Here is an 11,999-nt window from a genome sequence, read left to right as displayed (position 1 = left end):
CGGACTCTAATTGGTGCAGTATGGCAAAACAAGATTTCTTTTTCCATGTGAGCAAAGGTGTGCGCTTGGGAGAGCTATCAGAAACATACCTTGCAGACAGGAGATGCTTTGCAGCAGTCTACATGCATACTAACTTTTTCATTAAGCAGATAGTGTTGATTTAAGCATGGGTGTTTCCAGTAGAACTAGGGAAGAATTGCCAGTGTGAGTGGAACTGGTATGACTTCATCTGCAGCGATGTGTGTTATTCTGACAGCTGTTTGAGAAACTTTGAGAGTGCTGAAGGAAGGTTACGAGGACACCCGAGGAAATGGGAAATGTAATGTTGAGGTTCTGCAGACATTAATATGGATCATGGTGCCACTCGATCACACATTCCTTTGAGTCTTCCTGCTTTTCAGAGTCTGCTGCTGGCCCAGGTCACCTTTCTTTTCTTGCCACTTTGTGGCTCCCTCTTGTAAGCAGCAGGGTAATGGAAGGAGGTGGTAGTGTTATGTGGCAATGCAGCTGCACGCAGATGCCTGACCAGGCAATATAGTGCTCCTCTCATCCTAGGCTGTTGTCAACAAGATAGATTCAGCATGTTAAATTATAAAGATGTCAACTGCCAATAAAAGTGGTATGTTTTATCCCCAGGAGAGTGCAATGGAAAGAACTTCAGAGTAGGAGAGTCAATATTATGGGAAGATGAGCAGAGTCACCTTTCCCTTGCAGAGACAGTGGATCAGCATGAGTGGGCTACATGGCACTGAGAAGAGACATGCTGTGATAATTCGGAAGTCATCAACTGCTGGCTCTGTGGCTCTGTTGCCAACAGGATGATGTGACAGAGGCAATGCCTGCCATTCAGAAAGTTATTTGCCTGTGATATGCTGGAGCATTTGATATACTTCAGTCATGTGTGCTTTTGCTGTACTCTGCCAGGTCTGCTGGCTTTTTATGCCTGGTCTTTCTATCCTCTGTACTCCATTTTTTTTCCCCTCCTCTCGTTTTCTTTCCTCCATCCATCTAGCTCTTTAGTAAGAGAATGTTGTTCCCATTTTTCAGCAGACTAAAGGATGACTTACTGCCTTTGGACCAGCTGGTCTTGCAGGATATCTCCATGCCCACAGTTCCTATTTGGCCAAAGGCCTGCAAAACTAACAGTAGAAGCTTGGTGCAGAATCCAAGTGCTGTTGTTGCTGCTGCTTGGTGTCCTTGCATTTGCACTGATGTTACTACTAATTTCATTCACTGGCCTTTAGAGTTACCATCTGAATGGCCCTTGCATGGCTTTAGCATGTAGAATATACTTTAGGTTAGCTGAAAAGAAGAGAGAAGGTCCTTTGGGATCCTTGGGCTGCCTCATGCTTGTTTACTGAAGTCCTGGTTGCCTGCTGTGTCCTGCAAGTGTATTTGTGAGAACAAGAAGGTTCAGAGAAAAGGGAACTTTTTGTTCACAGTGAAGGTGGAATGGGGCCTACTGGTAAGTTGGTACATTAGTTGTTGGTTGTTTTTTTTTTTTAATAGTGTGTAATTGTGAATTGTTTGCAATAAATCAGGAAAGGTGCTGTGATAGAGCACTTAGCGCAAAATCCTGGCCTGCTGCTTGCTGTGCTGAAACTTACGTATTTCCTGGTGATTGTTTGTTTGAAAGTACAGAGCATCTGAGTATAGGTTGCTTGATGGTGGGTCCCTGCTTTTTGAGGAAGTTTATTTTCATTTGCAACGTCTCTCTCTTCTGATTTGATACAAGCCTCCTAGGCTTGTATTCCCAGTGCTACCTCAGCCTTTTCCTTCTTGATCCTCCAAACTCAGCAGCAAAACTCAAACATTCACAGATAACAAATAATCAGAATTCCTTATAAGCAATGATGAAGAAATTTGATACCTGGTGAGTGAAGTTAGAGCCCTCACAACTGACTGTGCAAGAACCCTTGTGACCATTCAGAGAGTTTTTCTTACGTTATTGTATTGGCTCTCTGTGGGACATCTTGGGAACAGGGAGGATTGCCTTACATACGAGGAGTTTGGTATTTAGAATGGGTTTGAGGAGGCTACAATTAATGCTCTTTGCTGGTTATCTATACCCATTTATCTGCTTTTCCCTCTCCTGTAGGCTGAATGTGGGTGCATGTAATTTCATCAAGGCGTCTGGCAAATCCTTCGTGCTTGCTGTGCCTCGTCCAGGACAGTGTGTATTTGCTTGGCATATCTCATCAGTGCATCTCTTCTCCAGTCCTTACGTTTGCCATCCTCGTGGCAGTGTGCTTGACAGTATCGATTCATCTTTAGACGTTCAGAGTTCTTCAGCAAGACTTTTAAAAAATGGGGAGTTTTCTCTTCCCAGCTCAAGGACATCTTCTTTCAGTGTAACAATCCATGGGTGTCTTGCCAGTGGACTCCTGCATGGATATTTCTTTCCACAATGTGAGAAGTTTCCCAGTATTACTGGCTGGGCCACATTGGGACTCTAGAGCAGGTCACCACAATGTGTGGTGGCCACCTGTAGTCTGGCAGGTCCTGTTCCTTAATTAGAGGTTCACAAGGGACTGGTTCAACTAACTTGTCAAAGCTGATGCAGTCTTCCCTGTCTCTGGTGTGTTAGTACTTATGTTTATCTGATTTTCTGCTTCTGGATGCTGGCTAAAACCTACTTTTTGGCAGGTGCAGGGAGAGCACAGTAGTCTCCTGCTGGTTTAGCTCCCTGTGTTGTCTTGCTGTGGTGGGGGGCAAGTGCTAGTGCCAACACAGAAGAGAGGTTGGGAACTGACAACTGGAAGAGGAGTGGGGAGAAAGGATGAGGCTGCCATTGCATCTTGAGCAGATCTAGCAGGGTGCCAGTGAAAGGGGGGAGAGCTGCTTCCCCTTCCAGCCCTCTGGTGCTCGCCTTATGCTAGTTTTGGAGTTTGCCGGACCACTTCTCGAGTTGATTCAACTTGCTAACCCAGTCAAACCTTTCACTGATGCCTTGATTTGATTCAGTTTAGGGAGCAGCCCTTAACGAAGTGAGGGAGTAGAACAGCATTGCTAGGAGTTGGGAATGAGAAAAAAGGGTTTGGGGAAAATTATGCCAATTGCTTTAACCAGGCTAAATTCCTCGTCGGTGCAAGAGAATGAATGTGTTGAAGGTCACACTGACCTCGTGGCACCCAGAGGTGTCATGGATCATTGAGAGTGGAAAGGGGCAAGCAGGAACTTGTGGAAAAGGCGTCTAGACTAGTTAAAGAAAAGCAAGACAAATTCTGACAGCTTAAAGTTGCCATTTAAACACCCAGAAATGAAATTGTAAAACATTTTTAGCTGATAAAGTGGTATTTTTGTGTTGGTTCATCAATTTGCCCCCTGTGGGCTGCAGCATTTTCAAGCCAGAATCAGAAGCTCACAAATCAGATGTACAATGCAAGGTGTAAGTAAATAAGTGTTAGGGAAACCAGGCTTAAGTGTCTTGGGGATTAGCAGGTTTCAGTATGCTGGGGAGAGAGACAAGAGTTGTAGATAAGAGAAATATTTGGTACAAGAACTGGAGTTCAGTGGTGAGGAGGAGGTTGCTGATGTAGAATTCCAGTTGTAAAGGTAGGGCAAAAAAAGGGCAGGGGCTAGACTTTAGTACTGAATGGTTAGTTTAGGGAAGGTGTTACATGAATATTGGAGTTAAGAAGCAGTTAGGCTCAGTGACCCTCTGGCAGGAGTTTCTTATGATTTAAATTATTTTTGTTGTGGTTCAGATGCGTTAAAGTTTAGTTTTTGTAACTTTCATGTTCTCTATGCAAATGTTTGTTCCTGCTAGTGGATAAAATAGCTTATTTTATTACTAAGCATAGCTTTTATTCTCTGTTGAGTATTTAATTAGAAGAATAAACTACATGTAGACCTTTTAGGTGATAGAGGACAGAGTAATGTTCACTACTGTTTGAGTTGTTGATTTCCAAGATGGGTGTGTTTTTCTTTTAAAAATGTCTACTTCTCCTCAATAGTTTGTTGCAGTTAAAATATGTATTTTTATGATGCCTATAGAACGGGAAATAGAAACATAGATTAAAAAGGTCAGCTTTGACTACTTAGAAAAATAATCTGAGTTGTATCTCTTTGCCTCATTTTAACTTAAACTGCCAAATAGTTGCCTAGTTTTGAAAGGAGTTTCTCTTGGACTTCTTCCCTTAGGTTATTAGTATAGTTCATAACTGCATTATTCAAGAAAGCTGTCTTTTCAGTGCCCTGTACCACTTTTAAAGTGAGTTATGTGGGGCAGGATGGAATCTTCATCCACAATTTTTCTTTTGGCATTGCTTATTTGAGTCAAGTAGATGGCAAAGATGATACTAGGTGCTAATGCTGCCAACATCAGTAATTGAGTTTTATAGGATATTGAAGCCTTCGTGTTTTCTGGGAAGGGTAGGAGAGGGTGGGGGAACAGACCTGTTTTTTATTATTTTGGTGGTGCATGCTTCATTCCTGAATGTCGCAATAAATTGGAAAGCTTAACATTCTCATCTGCCAGCCCTGAGGAATGTGTTACAAGTTGCGACTTTGAATCAGCCTGCGTGAAACTACACATCCTGAGCGGAGCTGTGTTTTGTTCTGAGCCATCATTCAAATAACTTGTATCATTTGTGAAAAGGAGGTTTTTTCCAGTCCTTCCCCGGCCGGATCTGAGCTCCAGCGCAGAGCGCATAACCGATGCAGTGCGGTCGTGTCAGGCTCAGCAGTGCCTTCGGGCCGTGGTGATTACACTTGATATGCCTGGTGTTCCAGTTCGGTGCATGCTGCGTGCATGGCTACTCTTGCTCCGTGTTGCACATAATAATGGAACCTGTGCTCGTTTGTGCGTGGATTTACCTTTTTTCCAATGCTGGGCATGCTGTCTTCTGAGAGCAAGCTCTGCCAGTCGGCTGCACGCCTTCCGATCGTGTGCTAGATGACATTGAGCTAGCTATTAACTGGATTTCTCAGGTTATGATTGCATGCAGGTTTTAAAAAGTAGAGGATTTTATTGCATGTCTATTTTTTACCACTTTCAGTTTACTGAGTACTTTTTTTCCTCTGAGAAACGCACTCATAATAAGCAACCTGCACTTAAAGAAACTCTACTGTAATTGATTTTAAATCTTTAGGTGGTGGGAAATTATGCAAAGAAGGGGAGGAGATAGCAAAGTAAGGTAATAAACCTACTTAAAATATGGATTCTGATTTCTAATTTAAAGAAGTCTACCCTTTCTCCAAGGAAATATAATCTCTAAACTGAATGCTTTGCTGCACAATAAAAATTTGCTTTCTAGAGAAGAGGAATACAAATTTAGCATTATTAAAACCAACAAAGCTTCTTCCCTCCTCCCATTTCGGTAACTTTCTATCTGAAGACTATCATAAATCAGTTTGTATTTCATGTGTCTGAAATTGGGATGACAGCCTAAGCAATTTAGCCTGGTTGTTTTTTTGGTGGGTTTGGTGTTGCTTTTTTAAAAAGGAAAAAGAAAGTAAAAAGCTTCCAAATATACATAGCAGAACTACTTTATTTGGAGGTAGATTAAAGAACTTAGTACCTTCAGCTTCTCCCAATATGCATGTGGCAGTGTCTTTGATAAACAGTTTTTTGGTAATGAGGGAAGTAGTCTGATCTTGGAAACCTGGTTTTGAATTTTCTGAGGTGTGTGTTAGTATTTCTAATTTCAGTCTTGAGTTTCTCGTGCAAGGAACTGTATCTTTTCTGGCAGCGTAGCCCCTGACATTATTCAACCCATGCGAATCGTTGGTTCTGTAAACGTAAGCCTTTTGGATAGGACAGATATCCTGCTAGAATTTTCAAGTGCCCCCCTATGCCGATGAATAAATCTGCAAGGTTTTTGGTACATTAGCGTGGTGATAGGTAGAGGAGCATTTAGGATGCCAGTCATAGTATCTATCAAAATGCTGCTGTACAGATCTGTGGCTACAGTGCCTGAGTAAACACAGGGAAAGGTAGAAGTGTTTTCTGATAATGAGTTTAAAAGGATGTGATTGTTTGCTGTATACAGTTGTAGTATTTTCCTTAACCTGTTGTTGAAGTAGGAATGAGGATCAAATTTTCATAATATTATGTATAGCTTGTGGTTAATTAAGCATTGGACAATTAAACAGCCATATTACATTTAAGAAACTGTTTTCATGGTTACTACTTTTTGTTAGTCATCTTGGGTGTTGTGTATGAGAAATATAGAGACTGTGCAAACTGATAGAGTAAGCAAATAAAACATGAAACAAAGGCTTTGTGTTAGACAACTAAAAGGAGTGGTAGAGCTGAGTTTGAAAGAACTCAGTGTTATCCGTTCACTTAGATTTATTTTTCTCCCTATGTCCTCATACCAGCGTCACCACTCATTCGTCTCATGCTGTGCAATGCATTTTGTATTTGTATGTGTTATATGTGAAATGTCCAAGTCACACAGTTTTGGAGAGTATCAACACACAGGTGGCTTTGATAGCTTGATGTGCATTGTGATTTTATAGAAGTGGAGTATATATTACTAAATTCTAGCAAAAAATAGGAGTCTTTGCTCAGGTGGGCCAGCACTGTGTGTTTAGAAAACTGCTGATATTATCCTTGTCTTTTAGATTCTTATTTAAGCATCCTTCTCTGCAGAACAGTGTCATTTGGGCACTTCAGACCTCCATTTTCTTTGTTCTCTCCCTTCTTCTTTAATCTTATTTTAATAATGCACAGCCCAGAATAATGAGCTGTCCAATATAAAGTTACCATCTTGATTTGTAGCACTGTTGAAAGGCTTAAAGCCCGTGCTTTTTATTCAAACTTCAAAATGTCCACGCAGCTCTTTTAATTACTAGTTTTTAAATTCTTACATTAGTAGTTATGGCCTGGTGCACCGTTGTCGTGCAAGTTATACTTAATGTGAGTGGTATTAATGCATCTCTCTGTTTCCCCATCCCTTATTTCTCCCATTTAAAGCTGCCCCACTGTTGCTGTACGCAAACCGACGTGACCTGCGGCTGGTGGATGCTGCAAACGGGAAGGAGAACGCCACGGTGATTGTGGGTGGCTTAGAGGACGCAGCAGCAGTGGACTTCGTATTTGTCAAGGGGTTGATATACTGGAGTGATGTAAGTGAAGAAGCCATTAAACGAACAGAGTTCAATAAATCTGGGAGTGTACAAAATGTGGTCATTTCTGGACTTCTGTCACCTGATGGGCTGGCATGTGACTGGCTGGGAGAGAAGCTATACTGGACAGATTCTGAAACAAATCGGATTGAAGTTTCTAATTTAGACGGATCGCTGAGGAAAGTGTTGTTTTGGCAAGAATTGGATCAACCCAGAGCAATTGCCTTAGATCCTGCAAGAGGGTAAGTCTTTGTTAAAACAAAATAATTACAAATATTAACATTTCTGCTACTTCTTGTTTGTTGAATTATTTTATGGAAGTGATGGTACTTTGATTGAATTTATCCTAAGCTATTTTGCATTATTTGCTTCTCGTTCTATTACTGTGATTAGTAAACAATTTCCACTTCTGAAATTGCATTCATATTGGTTTATGAACAACTAGGCATCACCAGACATTAAAAAAATACTGGAAACTTATTTTGGCAGTAGTGCAGAAGATTAACAGAAATGGAGAGGTTATAAAGTGAAATCCGATATAACGTGCTTGAAAGGTCATCAGCTGCCTCTGGATAGGCTTGTGCCCCTCTGCAGTGTCAAGCAGTGGAATTTTCTTGAGCTTTGCTCATTGTTGATATTTATATTTCATTGAAACTGTAGAAGAAATGAGATAAAATCAATACACTGCAATAATAACAATTTGAGACATGCTTTTAGCGCTTAATCAGAAAATCTGCAGAAGGGTTCCTCTCCCCACTCTTCATGGAACTTTGGTTTTAAAAAGGTTTGGTTTAGCCTGTTGTCAGCTCTCATTTCAGTCCCTGGATGTGACTTACAGTATGATCTTTTTGTTCTGTACTTGGGACAAAGCTGTGGTTGCCAGAAATCCTAAATTCAGTGGTGTTTTTAGTGATGTTACACAAATAGCTAGCTTGAGGTTACCCCATAGGCAGTCATATGTAAGAAGGTGACTGGTCTCCTGAAGTGAAGAACTAATGGATTGTCCTTGATGCTGTGCAATCTTTTGATAGGTGGTGGTGGTTGTTTGTTCTGTTTTCTTGTTGGTAGTATAGGTCTTTATTATACTATCTTTTTTTCCTGAACAAGCAGGTAAATGAATCTATTGTACTACCATTTCACATCTTTTTTTCAGTCAGCTTCTCTGGGAGTAGAAATCAATGCATTGTTTCTTTGGAAAGAAACTTGCAGCTTCTTTACATTATGATCTGTTGAACTTGTGTGTTTGGGTGTTTTCCTCCAAAAGAAGAAAGTATCTTTGTAAAACATGGCTTCTTTCCTGAACTTCATAGAAGTACCGTATCTTGAATATTTTCTTCCACAGTTTCAGTAGGCCTTTGGCAATATATAAACAGAAGATGTTTCTTTTGCATTACTTATTTTTCCAGCTTTGTAAATAACAGGATGGATCTATGCCCTCTCTATTTCTTTACAACTTGGAGCCAATGCTACCATTAGTTTTGTTTTATTGGATTCTAAACCCATTTAAGAATGTAAGAAAAGATGTGACACATGCCCCTTCCACCCACCATCCCAAAACTGAGAGAAAAGGGAGGAAAACCCCAATCAAAGTGGTTTTGATTTGACTTGTAACCAGGGAAACCGAGATTCTCGTTAGTTAGGCATAACACACAGTTGTCAAGCCAGTTGGTCTTTTTTAGAAGACCATTTGTATTTCCTGAATATGCACAGTAATATGCTCAGTGATCAAAACTAGATGATTACGTACTCTTGCACTCTTTCATAGTGCTTCACACCAAAAGAAAACTACAAGAAGAAAAATGAAATAGATCCAAGGTAAAGTGAACTCTTAACTTTTTCCATGCTGATGATCTGTTAAAGCAGTAGGAGCAAACACTTCAGTATGCCTGGATTTAGAAACTAAATAAAACTCAAACAAAAAACACAAACATCAACTCCTCCTTCCGCAGAACAAACAAGACCCCCCAACCAAAACAGACAAAAGAATTATTGTTTTTTAAATCTTTATAGAGGTCACTTAGTAACTTGTTACATGAAGGGCAAAATTTAGAAACGTAATAAGGTAATATATCCACTTTCTGCCTTAGAATCATAGAATCATTTGATTGGAAAAGACCTTTAAGATTGAGTCCAACCATAATCTGTCCACTACTAAACCATGTCTCTAAGCACCTCATCTGCCCATCCTTTAAATACCTCCGGGGATGGTGACTCCACCATTTCCCTGGGCAGCCTGTTACAATGATAACATTTTCTGTGAAGAAATTTTTTCTGATATCCAATCTAAACCTCCCCTGGCATAACTTGAGGCCATGTCCTCTTGTGCTATTGCTTGTTACCTCAGACAAGAGGCCGACCCCCATCTGGCTACAACCTCCTTTCAGGCAGTTGTAGAGGGTGATAAGGTCTCCTCTCAGCCTCCTCTTTTCCAGGCTAAACAACCCCAGTTCCCTCAGCCACTCCTCATACACCTTGTGCTCTGAACCCCTCTCGAGCTTTGTTGCCCTCCTCTGGACACGCTCCAGTGCCTCAATGTCCTTCTTGTAGTGAGGGGCCCAAAACTGAACACGAGATTCGAGATGCAGCCTCACCAGTGCTGAGTACAGGGTCAGGATCACTTCCCTGGTCCTGCTGGCCACTCTGTTCCTGACACAAGCCAGGGTGCTCTTGGTCTTCTTGGCCACCTGGGCACTCTGCTGGCTCATGTTCAGTCAGCTGTTGATCAACACCCCCGGGTCCCTCTCTGCCAAACAACTTTCCAGCCACTCCTCCCCAGGCCTGTAGGGTTGCATGGGGTTGTTGTGACCCAAGTGCAGGACCCACCACTTGGCCTTGTTGAAGCTCATACAAGTTGGCCACAGCCCATCCATCCAGCCTGTCCAGGACCCTCTGTAGAGCCATCCTACCCTCAATCAGATCAACACTTCCGCCCAGCTTAGTGTCATCTGCAGAGTTACTGAGGGAGCACTCAACTCCCTCATCCAGATCATTGATAAAGATGTTAAACAGGACTAGTCCTAACACTGAGACCTGGAGAACACCACTTGTGACTGGTCGCCAACTGGATTTGACTCATATCACCACCACTCTTTGGACACAGCCATCCAGTCAGTTTTTAACCCAGCAAAGAGTATGCATGTCCAGGCCATGAGCAGCCAGTTTCTCCAGCAGAATGCTATGGGAAACAGTGTTAAGGGCTTTACTGAGATCCTTACCATCTTGCAGTTGGAAAAATTGCAATTCTTATTATATCAGAAAACCTCTCAGCTTGTAATAAATCTTGTTACATTTCAGAACAGCCTCCAAAGTTTGAAACATAGGTAGAAGGGTGGCATCAGTGTAGGGGTGTAAATAAAGTAAATACGTACGTATATACTAAAAATCCCTGAACTGTTGCCTGACAGACAGTGGTAGGAATAAGCCATAAAAGGATCTAAGAACAGTTAATAAAATCTGAAACCTGGAAAAGCAAAACCCCTTTTGTTTTCTTGTAGTCTAATCTATCTCCTGTTATGCTCAGTTGATGATTATTCCAGATACAGTTTTATAAACTCTTGCAATTAATGAAAATAAATGGTTTAGCAGCAAAACTTACACTAAGGTCATCATTACCCATAAATTCAGTTTTTTGTTAAAAGTTTGTCAAATGTAGTTGATCTAAAGTAGGTTAAATAAAGTATTTCATGATCAAGCTGATTTAAGTATCACACTGCTCATCTGTGCTTGTGCGTACACGGATTTTTATTATACGTATCTATTTTACTGAAAACATAATGCCTACTTTGAAATGAAAGGTTGCAAACAGTATAAGCTGGCGCAAATATTTAGTTATGAACAATGCATTTTCTTGGCAGTGTCCCATGTAGAAAAAAATTAAATGTTTCACCAGCACTGTGGTCTTTTTAGCAACTTACCTGTTTTAGGATACTCAGCAGTTGTTCCCTGAAGGTCTCTACCCAGTGCTGTTGTGATAGTTCAGAGAAATATGATTGGACTCTTTATGTTACAGCAACAGTAGTGGCGACTAAAGAATAACTGGTTTGGGTAGCCTTTGCTACCACTGCTGAAACCATCACTTGATTGTGTGTGAGGTTATATGGATAACTGAAATTCTGGAGCAGAAGTTAGACTTGGTTCTTGTGTCTGTTATCAATAATGAGAAATGCAATACATTTACTAATGGAAAATATTTCTCAGTTGGTAACTGAGACACAGCAGCCAAGTCTAATTTTTGCTCTGGTATTTTTGTCTAGGAAGCCATCAGAATCTAAAATGTCTTACTGACCATCTCCTACGTACATTTTGAGGTTTCACATTCTCATGTCTCATGCTTATACACTACAACTTACTTCAGTTGTCTTGATACTCAATGAAAAATTTCATGTGTAGCAGGAGAGAGGAAAGAGACAGGGCCTCAGATGAAGAGGGAAAGGAAATGGAGTTACTTGTTCAGCCTTCTTTTGAAGTCAGCCAGTGGCAGGGTTCAGGGCAGTTTCAGGAATGCTTCTCAGACCTAGTAATCCTTTCTGAAACTGTTTATTCCTGACCTGTGTTAAACATGAGACCCTCTTAATAAGATCAGCAGCTGGAAATAACACATACTCTGACACTTAATATTGACTTTTTGCCAGGAGAAGAGCAGGTGTTAGATCACCAAGTGCAGGAGAGCACCAGATTTAGGAACTGCTCACATGAAAGTTGAGGGAGTGGAAAAGAGGTTTTCTGCTTCAGCATTCAAGATGGGGAAAAAAAAAAAGCATATCTATTCAGATTCTTGAGCAAGTATCGCTTGAAAATGCAGTATTATATATTTGTACTGCTGTTTTCTGGAGGTTTTTTGTTTTGTTTTTTGTTTTTCTTTAAGTTGTACAGCCCTTTTGTACTCAGGGAAAAGACATCATTATTCATTGTTACAGTTCCCCAAA

At 40.9% G+C, this 11,999-nt stretch overlaps 1 protein-coding gene across 1 annotated transcript in view; it reads left to right on the top strand.

Moving 5' to 3' along the window:
* Positions 1-6,930: 6,930 nt before the first annotated feature.
* The window catches only part of LOC104542179 (low-density lipoprotein receptor-related protein 6), a gene marked incomplete at its 3' end in the record, with an annotated part of 80,891 nt that continues 75,822 nt past the window's right edge, over positions 6,931-11,999 (top strand). Inside the window, exon 1 of the mRNA XM_010186397.1 lies at positions 6,931-7,316. The remainder of the gene's footprint in view (positions 7,317-11,999) is intronic.

This window comes from Mesitornis unicolor, unplaced genomic scaffold, assembly GCF_000695765.1.
Source record: "Mesitornis unicolor isolate BGI_N332 unplaced genomic scaffold, ASM69576v1 scaffold14646, whole genome shotgun sequence".
Classification (NCBI taxonomy): domain Eukaryota; kingdom Metazoa; phylum Chordata; class Aves; order Mesitornithiformes; family Mesitornithidae; genus Mesitornis; species Mesitornis unicolor.
The sequence above is the reverse complement of the archived record's forward strand: the minus strand, read 5'-3'. Positions and strand labels throughout refer to the sequence as shown.